We start from the raw sequence: 12,984 nt of genomic DNA on the forward strand, positions 1-12,984 counted from the left end.
CTAGGGGTAGTGTTTTAGGGTTTAGGGTAGTGGAGTGGTGTTTTTGTAGTGTAGAGGGTCGTGTTATAGGTTTTAGGGTAGTGCAGTGGTGTTTGGGTAGTGTAGGATGTCATGCTGTGGGTAGTGTTGTTGGGTTTAGGGTAGTGCTGTTGTGTTTGGGTAGTGAAGGGGGTTGTCCTCTGGGTAGAGTTTTAGGGTTTAAGGTAGTACAGTGGTGTTTGTGTACTGTAGGGGATCTTGCTGGGGTAGTGTTTTAGGTTTTAGGGTAGTGCAGTGGTGTTTGAGTAGTAGGGGGTTGTGCTGGGGGTAGTGTTTTCGGGTTTAGGGCACTGCAGTGCAGTGGTGTTTGTGTAGTGAAGGGGTCGTGCTGGGGGTAGTGTTTTAGGGTTTCGGGCAGTGCAGTGGTATTTGTTTACTGTAGGGGGTTGTGCTGGGATAGTGTTCTAGGGTTTAGGGTAGTGCAGTGGTGTTTGTGTATTATAGGTGTTCGTGTTTTAGGATTTAGGGTAGTGCAGTTGTGTTTGTGTAGTGAAGGGGGTCATTCTGGGGGTAGTGTTTTAGGGTTTAGGGTAGTGCAGTGGTGTTTGTGTAGTGAAGGGGGTTTTGCTGGGGCTAGTGTTTTAGGGTTTAGGGTAGTGCAGTGGTGTTTGAGTACTGTAGGGGGTCTGCTGGGATAGTGTTTTCGGGTTTAGGGCACTGCAGTGCAGTGGGGTTTACATAGTGAAGGGGGTCGTGTTTTAGGGTTTAGGGTAGTGCAGTGGTATTTGGGTAGTGTAGGTGGCCTTGCTGGATGTAGTGTTTTGGGATTTAGTGTAGTGCAGTTGTGTTTGTGTAGTGAAGGGGGTCGTGCTGGGGGGTAGTGTTTTAGGGTTTAGGGTAGTGCAGAGGTGTTTGTGTAGTGTAGGGGGTCGTGTTTTAGGGTTTAGGGTAGTGCAATTGTGTTTGGGTAGTGAAGGGGGTCATGCTGGGGGTAGTGTTTTAGGGTTTAAGGTAGTACAGTGGTGTTTGTGTACTGTAGGGGATCTTGCTGGGGTAGTGTTTTAGGTTTTAGGGTAGTGCACTGGTGTTTGAGTAGTAGGGGGTCGTGCTGGGGGTAGTGTTTTCGGGTTTAGGGCACTGCAGTGCAGTGGTGTTTGTGTAGTGAAGGGGGTCGTGCTGGGGTTGTGTTTTAGGGTTTAGGGCAGTGCAGTGGTATTTGTGTACTGTAGGGGGTTGTGCTGGGGTAGTGTTCTAGGGTTTAGGGTAGTGCAGTGGTGTTTGTGTATTATAGGTGTTCGTGTTTTAGGATTTAGGGTAGTGAAGTTGTGTTTGTGTAGTGAAGGGGGTCATTATGGGGGTAGTGTTTTAGGGTTTAGGGTAGTGCAGTGGTGTTTGTGTAGTGAAGGGGGTTTTGCTGGGGGTAGTGTTTTAGGGTTTAGGGTAGTGCAGTGGTGTTTGAGTGACCTCTGACCCTGTTTACCAGGCAGGTCGCTCCCCTCACTGCCACGCAGCACCCTGTGTGACTGCTATCTGCTGCTGCATTGTTTCTGCCTGCGTTTGAGTGCCAGTGTCCTCCTTCTCTTCTGTTCCCACAAGTGAGTGCCTGCATCGCCCCCATTGTACTTGTGCCTTGTTGCTGCCTGGAATTGTTCCTCCTTCCCTTCTGTTCCCACGAGTGAGTGCCTGTAATCGCCCCCATTGTACCCGTGTCCTTTGCTGCCTTGAATTGTTCCCCTCTCCTTTTTTGCCCAGATTGTGAGCCTTTTTGTCTTCTGTTCCCCTGCGCACCGCGTCTCCCCCTCGCCGCCCGTTGCCCGCCACCGCGTCCCGTAGCTCCGCCCCCCTCGCACCCCATTGGCCGCTCCGCTCCCACCTCCCAGCGGCTCCTCCCTCCCTCTCCCACTCATATGGAGGCCGCGCAGCGGCCGCGCGCAGCGGGTGCGCCGAAGGCGCGCCTAAGGCAAGCCCGTCTGCGCCCGTCTGCGCCTGGCCCGCGCCCAGCGCCAGACCCCCTGGCCCCCGCAGATGCCAGCCCACCCGCAAGACCTACAACGCCGCCACTCTCATCGCACTCAACACCGGCCGGATCCCCGGCTGCTGCAGAGCCACCCTAAGACGCACCCACGGACCATTCAGCTGCCATTCCTGCAAGTTCTCCTACATCCGGACCTGTACTGCACCCGCCAAGCCGAGCACCAGCAGCAACCACCTGAAGTGCATCCTGCTCAACACCCGCTCCGTCCACAGACACGCCGTGGAACTCTGGAACCTGCTCGACACCACATCTCCAGACGTCGCCTTCCTCACGGAAACATGGATGAACGCCTCCTCAGCACCCGACATCGCCATCCCGGACGGATACAAGATCACCCGGAGGGACCGCGTCAACCAGACAGGAGGAGGCATCGCCATCGTCATCAAGAACACCATCCGCATCACGACCAACTCCGACGACACCCTCACAGCTGCCGAACACCTTCACTTCCAGATACACATCGACCCCAAGACCACACTCAGAGGCACCCTCATCTACAGACCCCCAGGACCCCGCACTCAATTCAGCGAAGACATCGCAGACTTCATCAGCCCACACGCCCTCCCCTCCGCTGACTACATCCTCCTAGGGGACCTCAACTTCCACCTGGAGAACAACAACGGCAACAACACCACCACCCTGCTGGACAACCTCGCCAACCTCGGACTCAAGCAACTGGTGAACTCCCCCACCCACTACGCCGGACACACGCTTGATCTAGTCTTCTACTCCAGCAAGCACATCTCCTTAAGCCACGCCACCGGACTCCACTGGACACACCACAGCTGCGTCCACTTCAGCTTCAGAAGAACCACGACTCACCACCACCCGCAACAGGCTCCCCGCAGGAGCTGGAACAAGATCACCACCGACCAGCTCACCACATCACTGAGCCAGAACCCTCCCGCCAGCTCAACGGACCCCAACCAAGCAGCCAACAACCTCACACAGTGGATCACCAACTGCGCTGACGACCTCGCTCCTCTGAAAAACCACCCCAGCAGGCCCGGCAGCAAGAAAGCCTCCTGGTTCAACGACGACCTCAAGAACTCCAAGAAGAACTGCCGTACCTTTGAGAAAGCCTGGCGAAAAAACCCGACTACAGACAACATGACCGCCCTCAAGCACGCCTCCCACAAACACCACCAGCTGATCCACACCACCAAGAGGACAGCATTCAAGGAACGACTAGACAACAACGCACACAACAGCAAGGAACTATTCAGCATCGTCAAAGAGCTCTCCAACCCCAGCGCCGGAAACAACGACATCACTCCCTCACAAGACCTCTGCGACTCACTCGCCTCGTTCTTTCACCACAAGATCGCCGAGATACACAACAGCTTCGGCACACAGACCACGCACCCAACCACCGAACCGACGACCCCCACCACCACCCTCAGCGCCTGGACCCCGGTCAGCACCGAAGACACCATCCACACGATGAACACCATCCACTCCGGATCACCAACCGACCCATGCCCCCACCAAGTCTTCAACAAGGCCGACTCCGTCATCGCACCCCAACTCCGGGACATCATCAACTGCTCCTTCAACACCGCCACCTTCCCGGAGAGCTGGAAGCACGCCAAACTCAGCGCCCTCCTGAAGAAGCCATCAGCAGACCCCTCCGACCTCAAGAACTACCGCCCCATCTCGCTCCTGCCTTTTCCTGCCAAAGTCATTGAGAAGACCGTCAACAGACAGCTTGCCGCCTTCCTCGAGACAAACGGATCCCTCGACCACTCGCAGTCCGGCTTCCGAGCCAACCACAGCACCGAGACCGCCCTCATCGCAGCCACTGATGACATCCGAGCCCTGCTCGACAACGGGGAAACAGCGGCCCTCATCCTCCTGGACCTCTCCGCAGCGTTCGATACTGTCTGCCACCGCACCCTAGTACAGCGCCTCAGCAACATCGGAATCCAAGAGAAGGCCCTAGATTGGATCATCTCGTTCCTCGCCGGAAGAACCCAGAGAGTCCGCCTCTCCCCGTTCAGATCCAAGGCCACCGAAGTCATCTGCGGCGTCCCGCAAGGATCATCACTCAGCCCCACCCTCTTCAACATCTACATGAGCCCCCTCGCAGCCATCGCACGCCAACAAAACCTCAACATCATCTCCTACGCCGACGACACTCAGCTGATCCTCTCCCTCACCAACGACCCAGCCACCGCCAGAACCAACCTACACGAAGGGATGAAAGACGTAGCCGAGTGGATGATGAACAGCCACCTGAAACTGAACTCAGACAAGACGGAAGTCCTCATCCTGGGATCATCACCCTGTGCCTGGGACGACTCCTGGTGGCCCCCCGCCCTGGGCAGCGCACCCAAACCTACGGACCACGCACGCAACCTGGGCTTCATCCTGGACTCCTCCCTCTCGATGATCAGACAAGTCAACGCCGTCTCATCATCATGCTTCAACATCCTACGCATGCTCCGAAAGATCTTCCGATGGATCCCCACCGAAACCAGAAAGACGGTCACCCAGGCTCTCGTCACCAGCCGACTGGACTACGGAAACACCCTCTACACCGGAACCACAGCCAAACTACAGAAAAGACTCCAACGCATCCAGAACGCCTCCGCACGACTCATCCTTGACATCCCCCGACACAGCCACATCTCCGGACACCTGAGAGACCTGCACTGGCTCCCCGTCAGCAAGAGAATCACGTTCCGACTCCTCACCCACGCACACAAGTCCCTCCACGACCTGGGCCACAGACACCTCAACAACCGCCTGACCTTCTACATTCCCACCCGCCAGCTACGATCGATCAGCCACGCCCTCGCCACCGTTCCACACATCCGAAGAGCCACCATGAGAGGAAGATCCTTTTCCTACCTGGAAGCCAAGACTTGGAACTCCCTCCCCATCCACCTCAGCCTGACCCAAGATCACCTCTCCTTCAGGAAGCAACTGAAGACCTGGCTGTTCGAGCAGTAGCGGACCCCCCTCCCCCTAGCGCCTTGAGACCCTCCGGATGAGTAGCGCACTTTACAAATGTCTTGATTGATTCATTGATACTGTAGGGGGTCTGCTGGGATAGTGTTTTCGGGTTTAGGGCACTGCAGTGCAGTGGTGTTTGCATAGTGAAGGGGGTCGTGTTTTAGGGTTTAGGGTAGTGCAGTGGTGTTTGGGTAGTGTAGGTGGCCTTGCTGGATGTCGTGTTTTGGGATTTAGTGTAGTGCAGTTGTGTTTGTGTAGTGAAGGGGGTCGTGCTGGGGCTAGTGTTTTAGGGTTTCGGGTAGTGCATTTGTGTTTGTGTAGTGTAGGGGATTATGGTGGGGGTTGATTTAGGGTTTAGGGTAGTTCAGTGGTGTTTGGGTTGAGTAGGAAGTCATGCTGGTGGTATTGTTTTAGGGTTTAGGGTAGTGCAGATATGTATGGGCATTGTTGGGTGTTGTGCTGGGGGTAGTGTTTAAGGGTTTAGGGTAGTGCAGTGGTGCTTGCCTAGTGTAGGGGGTCGAGCTGGGGGTAGTGTTTTATGGTTTAGGGTAGTGCAGAGGTGTTTGTGTAGTGTAGGGTGTCGTGTTTTAGGGTTTAGGGTAGTGCAATTGTGTTTGGGTAGTGAAGGGGGTCATGCTGGGGGTAGTGTTTTAGGGTTTAGGGTAGTGCAGTGGTGTTTGTGTAGTGTAGGGGGTCATGCTTGGGGTAGTGTTTTAGGGTTTATGGTAGTGCAGTGGTGATTGTGTAGTGTAGGGGGTTATGCTGGCTGTAGATTTAGGTTTTAGGGTAGTGCAGTGGTGTTTGTGTAGTGTAGGGAGTCATTCTGGGGATAGTGTTTTAGGGTTTAAGACAATGCAGTGGTGTTTGTGTAGTGAAGGGGGTCGTGCTAGGGGTAGTGTTTTAGGGTTTAGGGTAGTGCAGTTGTGTTTGTGTAGTGTAGGGGGTTATGCTGGGGGTAGATGTAGGGTTTAGGGTAGTGCAGTGGTGTTTGGGTGTTTAGAGAGTCATGCTGGTAGTATTGTTTTAGGGTAGTGCAGATATGTATGGGCAGTGTAGGGTGTCGTGCTGGGGGTAGTGTTTTAGGTTTTAGAGTAGTGCAGTGGTGCTTGTCTAGTGTAGGGGGTAGTACTGGGGGTAGTGTTTTATGGTTTAGGGTAGTGCAGTGGTGTTTGGGGAGTGTAGGGGCAGTGCTGGGGGTAGTGTTTTAGGGTTTCTGTTAGTGCAGTGATGTTTGGATAGTGTAGGGGGTCGTGCTGGGGATAGTGTTTAAGGGTTTAGGGTCATGCAGTGGTGTTTGTGTAGTGTATGGGATCAAGATGGGGGTAGTGTATTAGGGTTTAGGGTAGTGCAGTGGTGTTTGTGTAGTGAAGGGGGTAGTGTTTTAGGGTTTAGGGTAGTGCAGTGGTGTTTGTGTAGTGTAGGGGTTCGTACTGGGGTTAGTGTTTTAGGGTTTAGGGTAGTGCAGAGGTGTTTGTGTAGTGTAGGGGGTCGTGTTTTAGTGTTTAGGGTAGTGCAATTGTGTTTGGGTAGTGAAGGGGGTCATGCTGGGGGTAGTGTTTTAGGGTTTAGGGCAGTGCAGTGGTGTTTGTGAAATGTAGGGGGTCATGCTGGGGGTAGTGTTTTAGGGTTTAGGGTAGTGCAGTTGTGTTTGTGTAGTGTAGGGGATTATGCTGGTGGTAGATTTAGGGTTTAGGGTAGTGCAGTGGTGTTTGGGTTGTGTAGGAAGTCATGCTGCTGGTATTGTTTTAGGGTTTAGGGTAGTGCAGATATGTGTGGGCAGTGTTGGGTGTCGTGCTGGGGGTAGTGTTTTAGGGTTGAGTAGGAAGTCATGCTGGTGGTATTGTTTTAGGGTTTAGGGTAGTGCAGATATGTATGGGCAGTGTCGGATGTCGTGCTGGGTGTAGTGTTTTAGGGTTTAGGGTAGTGCAGTGGTGCTTGCCTAGTGTAGGGGTCATGCTGGGGGTAGTGTTTTATGGTTTAGGGTTGTGCAGAGGTGTTTGTGTAGTGTAGGGGGTCGTGTTTTAGAGTTTAGGGAAGTGCAATTGTGTTTCGGTAGTGAAGGGGGTCATGCCGGGGGTAGTGATTTAGGGTTTAGGGTAGTGCAGTGGTGATTGTGTAGTGTAGGGGGTCATGCATGGGGTAGTGTTTTAGGGTTTAAGGCAGTGCAGTGGTGTTTGTGTAGTTTAGGGGGTCGTGATGGGGGTAGTGGTTTAGGGTTTAGGGTAGTACAGTTGTGTATGTGTAGTGTAGGGGGTTATGCTGGGGTAGATAAGGGTTTAGGGTAGTGCAGTGGTGTTTGGGTTGTGTAGGGAGTCATGCTGGTGGTATTGTTTTAGGGTAGTGCAGATATGTCTGGGTGTCGTGCTGGGGGTAGTGTTTTACGGTTTAGGGTAGTGCAGTGGTGCTTGTCTAGTGTAGGGGATCATGCTGGGTGTAGTGTTTTATGGTTTAGGGTAGTGCAGAGGTGTTTGTGTAGTGTAGGGGGTTGTGTTTTAGGGTTTAGGGTAGTGCAGTTGTGTTTGGGTAGTGAAGGGGGTCATGCTGGGGGTAGTGTTTTAGGGTTTAGGGTAGTGCAGTGGTGTTTGTGTAGTGTGGGGGTCATGCTTGGGGTAGTGTTTTAGGGTTTTTGGAAGAGCAGTGGTGTTTGTGTGGTGTAGGGGGTTATGCTGGGTGTAGATTAAGTGTTTAGGGTAGTACAGTGGTGTTTGGGTTGTGTAGGGAGTCATGCTGGTGGTATTGTTTTAGGGTTTAGGGTAGTACAGATATGTGTGGGCAGTGTTGGGTGTCGTGCTGGGGTAGTGTTTTAGGGTAGTGCAGTGGTGCTTGTCTAGTATAGGGGGTCGTGCTGGGGATAGTGTTTTAGGGTTTAGGGTAGTGCAGTGGTGTTTGTGTAGTGTAGGGGGTCATGCTTGGGGTAGTGTTTTAGGGTTTATGGTAGTGCAGTGGTGTTTGTGTGGTGTAGGGGGTTATGCTGGGTGTAGATTAAGGGTTTAGGGTAGTGCAGTGGTGTTTGTTTAGTAAATCGGGTAGTGTTTTGGGGTTTAGGGTAGTGCAGTGCTGATTGTGTAGTGTCGGGGGTTCTGCTAGGGGTAGTGTTTTAGGGTTTAGGGTAGTGGAGTGGTGTTTTTGTAGTGTAGAGGGTCGTGTTATAGGTTTTAGGGTAGTGCAGTGGTGTTTAGGTAGTGTAGGGGGTCATGCTGTGGGTAGTGTTGTTGGTTTTAGGGTAGTGCAGTTGTGTTTGGGTAGTGAAGGGGGTCGTGCTGGGGGTAGTGTTTTAGGGTTTAGGGTAGTACAGTGGTGTGTTGTGTAGTGTAGGGCCTCATTCTTGGGGTAGTGTTTTAGGGTTTAGGGTAGTGCAGTGGAATTTGTGTAGTGTAGGGGATAGTGATTTAGGGTTTAGGGTAGTGCAGTGGTGTTTGTGTAGTGTAGGGGATCGTACTGGGGTTAGTGTTTTAGGGTTTAGGGTAGTGCAGAGGTGTTTGTGTAGTGTAGGGGGTCGTGTTTTAGGGTTTAGGGTAGTGCAATTGTGTTTGGGTAGCGAAGGGGGTCATGCTGGGGGTAGTGTTTTAGGGTTTAGGGCAGTGCAGTGGTGTTTGTGTAGTGTAGGGGGTCATGCTTGGGGTAGTGTTTTAGGGTTTATGGTAGTGCAGTGGTGTTTCTGTAGTGTAGGGGGTTATGCTGGGTGTAGGTTTAGGGTTTAGGGTAGTGCAGTGGTGTTTCTGTAGTGTAGGGGGTCATGCTGGGGGTAGTGTTTTAGGGTTTAGGGTAGTGCAGTGGTGTTTCTGTAGTGTAGGGGTTAGTGTTTTAGGGTTTATGGTAGTGCAGTGGTGTTTGTATAGTGTAGGGTGTCATGCTGGGGTAGTGGTTTAGGCTTTAATTCAGTGCCATCGTGTTTGTGTAGTTTAGGGGGTCGTGTTTTAGGGTTTAGGGTAGTGCAGTGCAATGGTGTTTGAGTTGTAGGGTGTCATCCTGGGGGTAGTGTTGTAGGGTTTAGGGCAGTGCAGTGTTGTTTGTGTAGTGTAGGGGTTTGTGCTGGGGGAAGGGTTTTAGGGTTTAGGGTAGCACAGTGGTGTTTGTGTAGTGTAGGAGGTCATGCTGGGGATAGATTTTGGGTTTGGCGTAGTGCAGTGGTGTTTGTGTAGTGTAGGGGGTTGTGCTGGGGGTAGTGTTTTATGGTTTAGGGTAGTACTGTGGTGTTTGGTTAGTGTAGGGGGTCATGCTGGGGGTAGTGTTTGAGGTTTTATGATAGTGCAGTGGTGTTTGTGTAGTGTAGGCGGTCGTGCTGGGGTAGTGTTTTAGGGTTGTGTAGGAAGTCATGCTGGTGGTATTGTTTTAGGGTTTAGGGTAGTGCAGATATGTATGGGCATTGTTGGGTGTTGTGCTGGGGGTAGTGTTTAAGGGTTTAGGGTAGTGCAGTGGTGCTTGCCTAGTGTAGGGGGTCGAGCTGGGGGTAGTGTTTTATGGTTTAGGGTAGTGCAGAGGTGTTTGTCTAGTGTAGGGTGTCGTGTTTTAGGGTTTAGGGTAGTGCAATTGTGTTTGGGTAGTGAAGGGGGTCATGCTGGGGGTAGTGTTTTAGGGTTTAGGGTAGTGCAGTGGTGTTTGTGTAGTGTAGGGGGTCATGCTTGGGGTAGTGTTTTAGGGTTTATGGTAGTGCAGTGGTGATTGTGTAGTGTAGGGGGTTATGCTGGCTGTAGATTTAGGTTTTAGGGTAGTGCAGTGGTGTTTGTGTAGTGTAGGGAGTCATGCTGGGGGTAGTGTTTTAGGGTTTAAGACAATGCAGTGGTGTTTGTGTAGTGAAGGGGGTCGTGCTAGGGGTAGTGTTTTAGGGTTTAGGGTAGTGCAGTTGTGTTTGTGTAGTGTAGGGGGTTATGCTGGGGGTAGATGTAGGGTTTAGGGTAGTGCAGTGGTGTTTGGGTGTTTAGAGAGTCATGCTGGTAGTATTGTTTTAGGGTAGTGCAGATATGTATGGGCAGTGTAGGGTGTCGTGCTGGGGGTAGTGTTTTAGGTTTTAGAGTAGTGCAGTGGTGCTTGTCTAGTGTAGGGGGTAGTACTGGGGGTAGTGTTTTATGGTTTAGGGTAGTGCAGTGGTGTTTGGGGAGTGTAGGGGCAGTGCTGGGGGTAGTGTTTTAGGGTTTCTGTTAGTGCAGTGATGTTTGGATAGTGTAGGGGGTCGTGCTGGGGATAGTGTTTAAGGGTTTAGGGTCATGCAGTGGTGTTTGTGTAGTGTATGGGATCAAGATGGGGGTAGTGTATTAGGGTTTAGGGTAGTGCAGTGGTGTTTGTGTAGTGAAGGGGGTAGTGTTTTAGGGTTTAGGGTAGTGCAGTGGTGTTTGTGTAGTGTAGGGGTTCGTACTGGGGTTAGTGTTTTAGGGTTTAGGGTAGTGCAGAGGTGTTTGTGTAGTGTAGGGGGTCGTGTTTTAGTGTTTAGGGTAGTGCAATTGTGTTTGGGTAGTGAAGAGGGTCATGCTGGGGGTAGTGTTTTAGGGTTTAGGGCAGTGCAGTGGTGTTTGTGAAATGTAGGGGGTCATGCTGGGGGTAGTGTTTTAGGGTTTAGGGTAGTGCAGTTGTGTTTGTGTAGTGTAGGGGATTATGCTGGTGGTAGATTTAGGGTTTAGGGTAGTGCAGTGGTGTTTGGGTTGTGTAGGAAGTCATGCTGCTGGTATTGTTTTAGGGTTTAGGGTAGTGCAGATATGTGTGGGCAGTGTTGGGTGTCGTGCTGGGGGTAGTGTTTTAGGGTTGTGTAGGAAGTCATGCTGGTGGTATTGTTTTAGGGTTTAGGGTAGTGCAGATATGTATGGGCAGTGTCGGATGTCGTGCTGGGTGTAGTGTTTTAGGGTTTAGGGTAGTGCAGTGGTGCTTGCCTAGTGTAGGGGTCATGCTGGGGGTAGTGTTTTATGGTTTAGGGTTGTGCAGAGGTGTTTGTGTAGTGTAGGGGGTCGTGTTTTAGAGTTTAGGGAAGTGCAATTGTGTTTCGGTAGTGAAGGGGGTCATGCCGGGGGTAGTGATTTAGGGTTTAGGGTAGTGCAGTGGTGATTGTGTAGTGTAGGGGGTCATGCATGGGGTAGTGTTTTAGGGTTTAAGGCAGTGCAGTGGTGTTTGTGTAGTTTAGGGGGTCGTGATGGGGGTAGTGGTTTAGGGTTTAGGGTAGTACAGTTGTGTATGTGTAGTGTAGGGGGTTATGCTGGGGTAGATAAGGGTTTAGGGTAGTGCAGTGGTGTTTGGGTTGTGTAGGGAGTCATGCTGGTGGTATTGTTTTAGGGTAGTGCAGATATGTCTGGGTGTCGTGCTGGGGGTAGTGTTTTACGGTTTAGGGTAGTGCAGTGGTGCTTGTCTAGTGTAGGGGATCATGCTGGGTGTAGTGTTTTATGGTTTAGGGTAGTGCAGAGGTGTTTGTGTAGTGTAGGGGGTTGTGTTTTAGGGTTTAGGGTAGTGCAGTTGTGTTTGGGTAGTGAAGGGGGTCATGCTGGGGGTAGTGTTTTAGGGTTTAGGGCAGTGCAGTGGTGTTTGTGTAGTGTGGGGGTCATGCTTGGGGTAGTGTTTTAGGGTTTTTGGAAGTGCAGTGGTGTTTGTGTGGTGTAGGGGGTTATGCTGGGTGTAGATTAAGTGTTTAGGGTAGTACAGTGGTGTTTGGGTTGTGTAGGGAGTCATGCTGGTGGTATTGTTTTAGGGTTTAGGGTAGTACAGATATGTGTGGGCAGTGTTGGGTGTCGTGCTGGGGTAGTGTTTTAGGGTTTAGGGTAGTGCAGTGGTGCTTGTCTAGTATAGGGGGTCGTGCTGGGGATAGTGTTTTAGGGTTTAGGGTAGTGCAGTGGTGTTTGTGTAGTGTAGGGGGTCATGCTTGGGGTAGTGTTTTAGGGTTTATGATAGTGCAGTGGTGTTTGTGTGGTGTAGGGGGTTATGCTGGGTGTAGATTAAGGGTTTAGGGTAGTGCAGTGGTGTTTGTTTAGTAAATCGGGTAGTGTTTTGGGGTTTAGGGTAGTGCAGTGCTGATTGTGTAGTGTCGGGGGTTCTGCTAGGGGTAGTGTTTTAGGGTTTAGGGTAGTGGAGTGGTGTTTTTGTAGTGTAGAGGGTCGTGTTATAGGTTTTAGGGTAGTGCAGTGGTGTTTGGGTAGTGAAGGGGGTCGTGCTGGGGGTAGTGTTTTAGGGTTTAGGGTAGTACAGTGGTGTGTTGTGTAGTGTAGGGCCTCATTCTTGGGGTAGTGTTTTAGGGTTTAGGGTAGTGCAGTGGAATTTGTGTAGTGTAGGGGATAGTGATTTAGGGTTTAGGGTAGTGCAGTGGTGTTTGTGTAGTGTAGGGGATCGTACTGGGGTTAGTGTTTTAGGGTTTAGGGTAGTGCAGAGGTGTTTGTGTAGTGTAGGGGGTCGTGTTTTAGGGTTTAGGGTAGTGCAATTGTGTTTGGGTAGCGAAGGGGGTCATGCTGGGGGTAGTGTTTTAGGGTTTAGGGCAGTGCAGTGGTGTTTGTGTAGTGTAGGGGGTCATGCTTGGGGTAGTGTTTTAGGGTTTATGGTAGTGCAGTGGTGTTTCTGTAGTGTAGGGGGTTATGCTGGGTGTAGGTTTAGGGTTTAGGGTAGTGCAGTGGTGTTTCTGTAGTGTAGGGGGTCATGCTGGGGGTAGTGTTTTAGGGTTTAGGGTAGTGCAGTGGTGTTTCTGTAGTGTAGGGGTTAGTGTTTTAGGGTTTATGGTAGTGCAGTGGTGTTTGTATAGTGTAGGGTGTCATGCTGGGGTAGTGGTTTAGGCTTTAAGTCAGTGCCATCGTGTTTGTGTAGTTTAGGGGGTCGTGTTTTAGGGTTTAGGGTAGTGCAGTGCAATGGTGTTTGAGTTGTAGGGTGTCATCCTGGGGGTAGTGTTGTAGGGTTTAGGGCAGTGCAGTGTTGTTTGTGTAGTGTAGGGGTTTGTGCTGGGGGAAGGGTTTTAGGGTTTAGGGTAGCACAGTGGTGTTTGTGTAGTGTAGGAGGTCATGCTGGGGATAGATTTTGGGTTTGGGGTAGTGCAGTGGTGTTTGTGTAGTGTA

Source organism: Triturus cristatus, chromosome 1_1 (assembly GCF_964204655.1).
Source record: "Triturus cristatus chromosome 1_1, aTriCri1.1, whole genome shotgun sequence".
In the NCBI taxonomy this organism is placed as follows: Eukaryota; Metazoa; Chordata; class Amphibia; order Caudata; family Salamandridae; genus Triturus; species Triturus cristatus.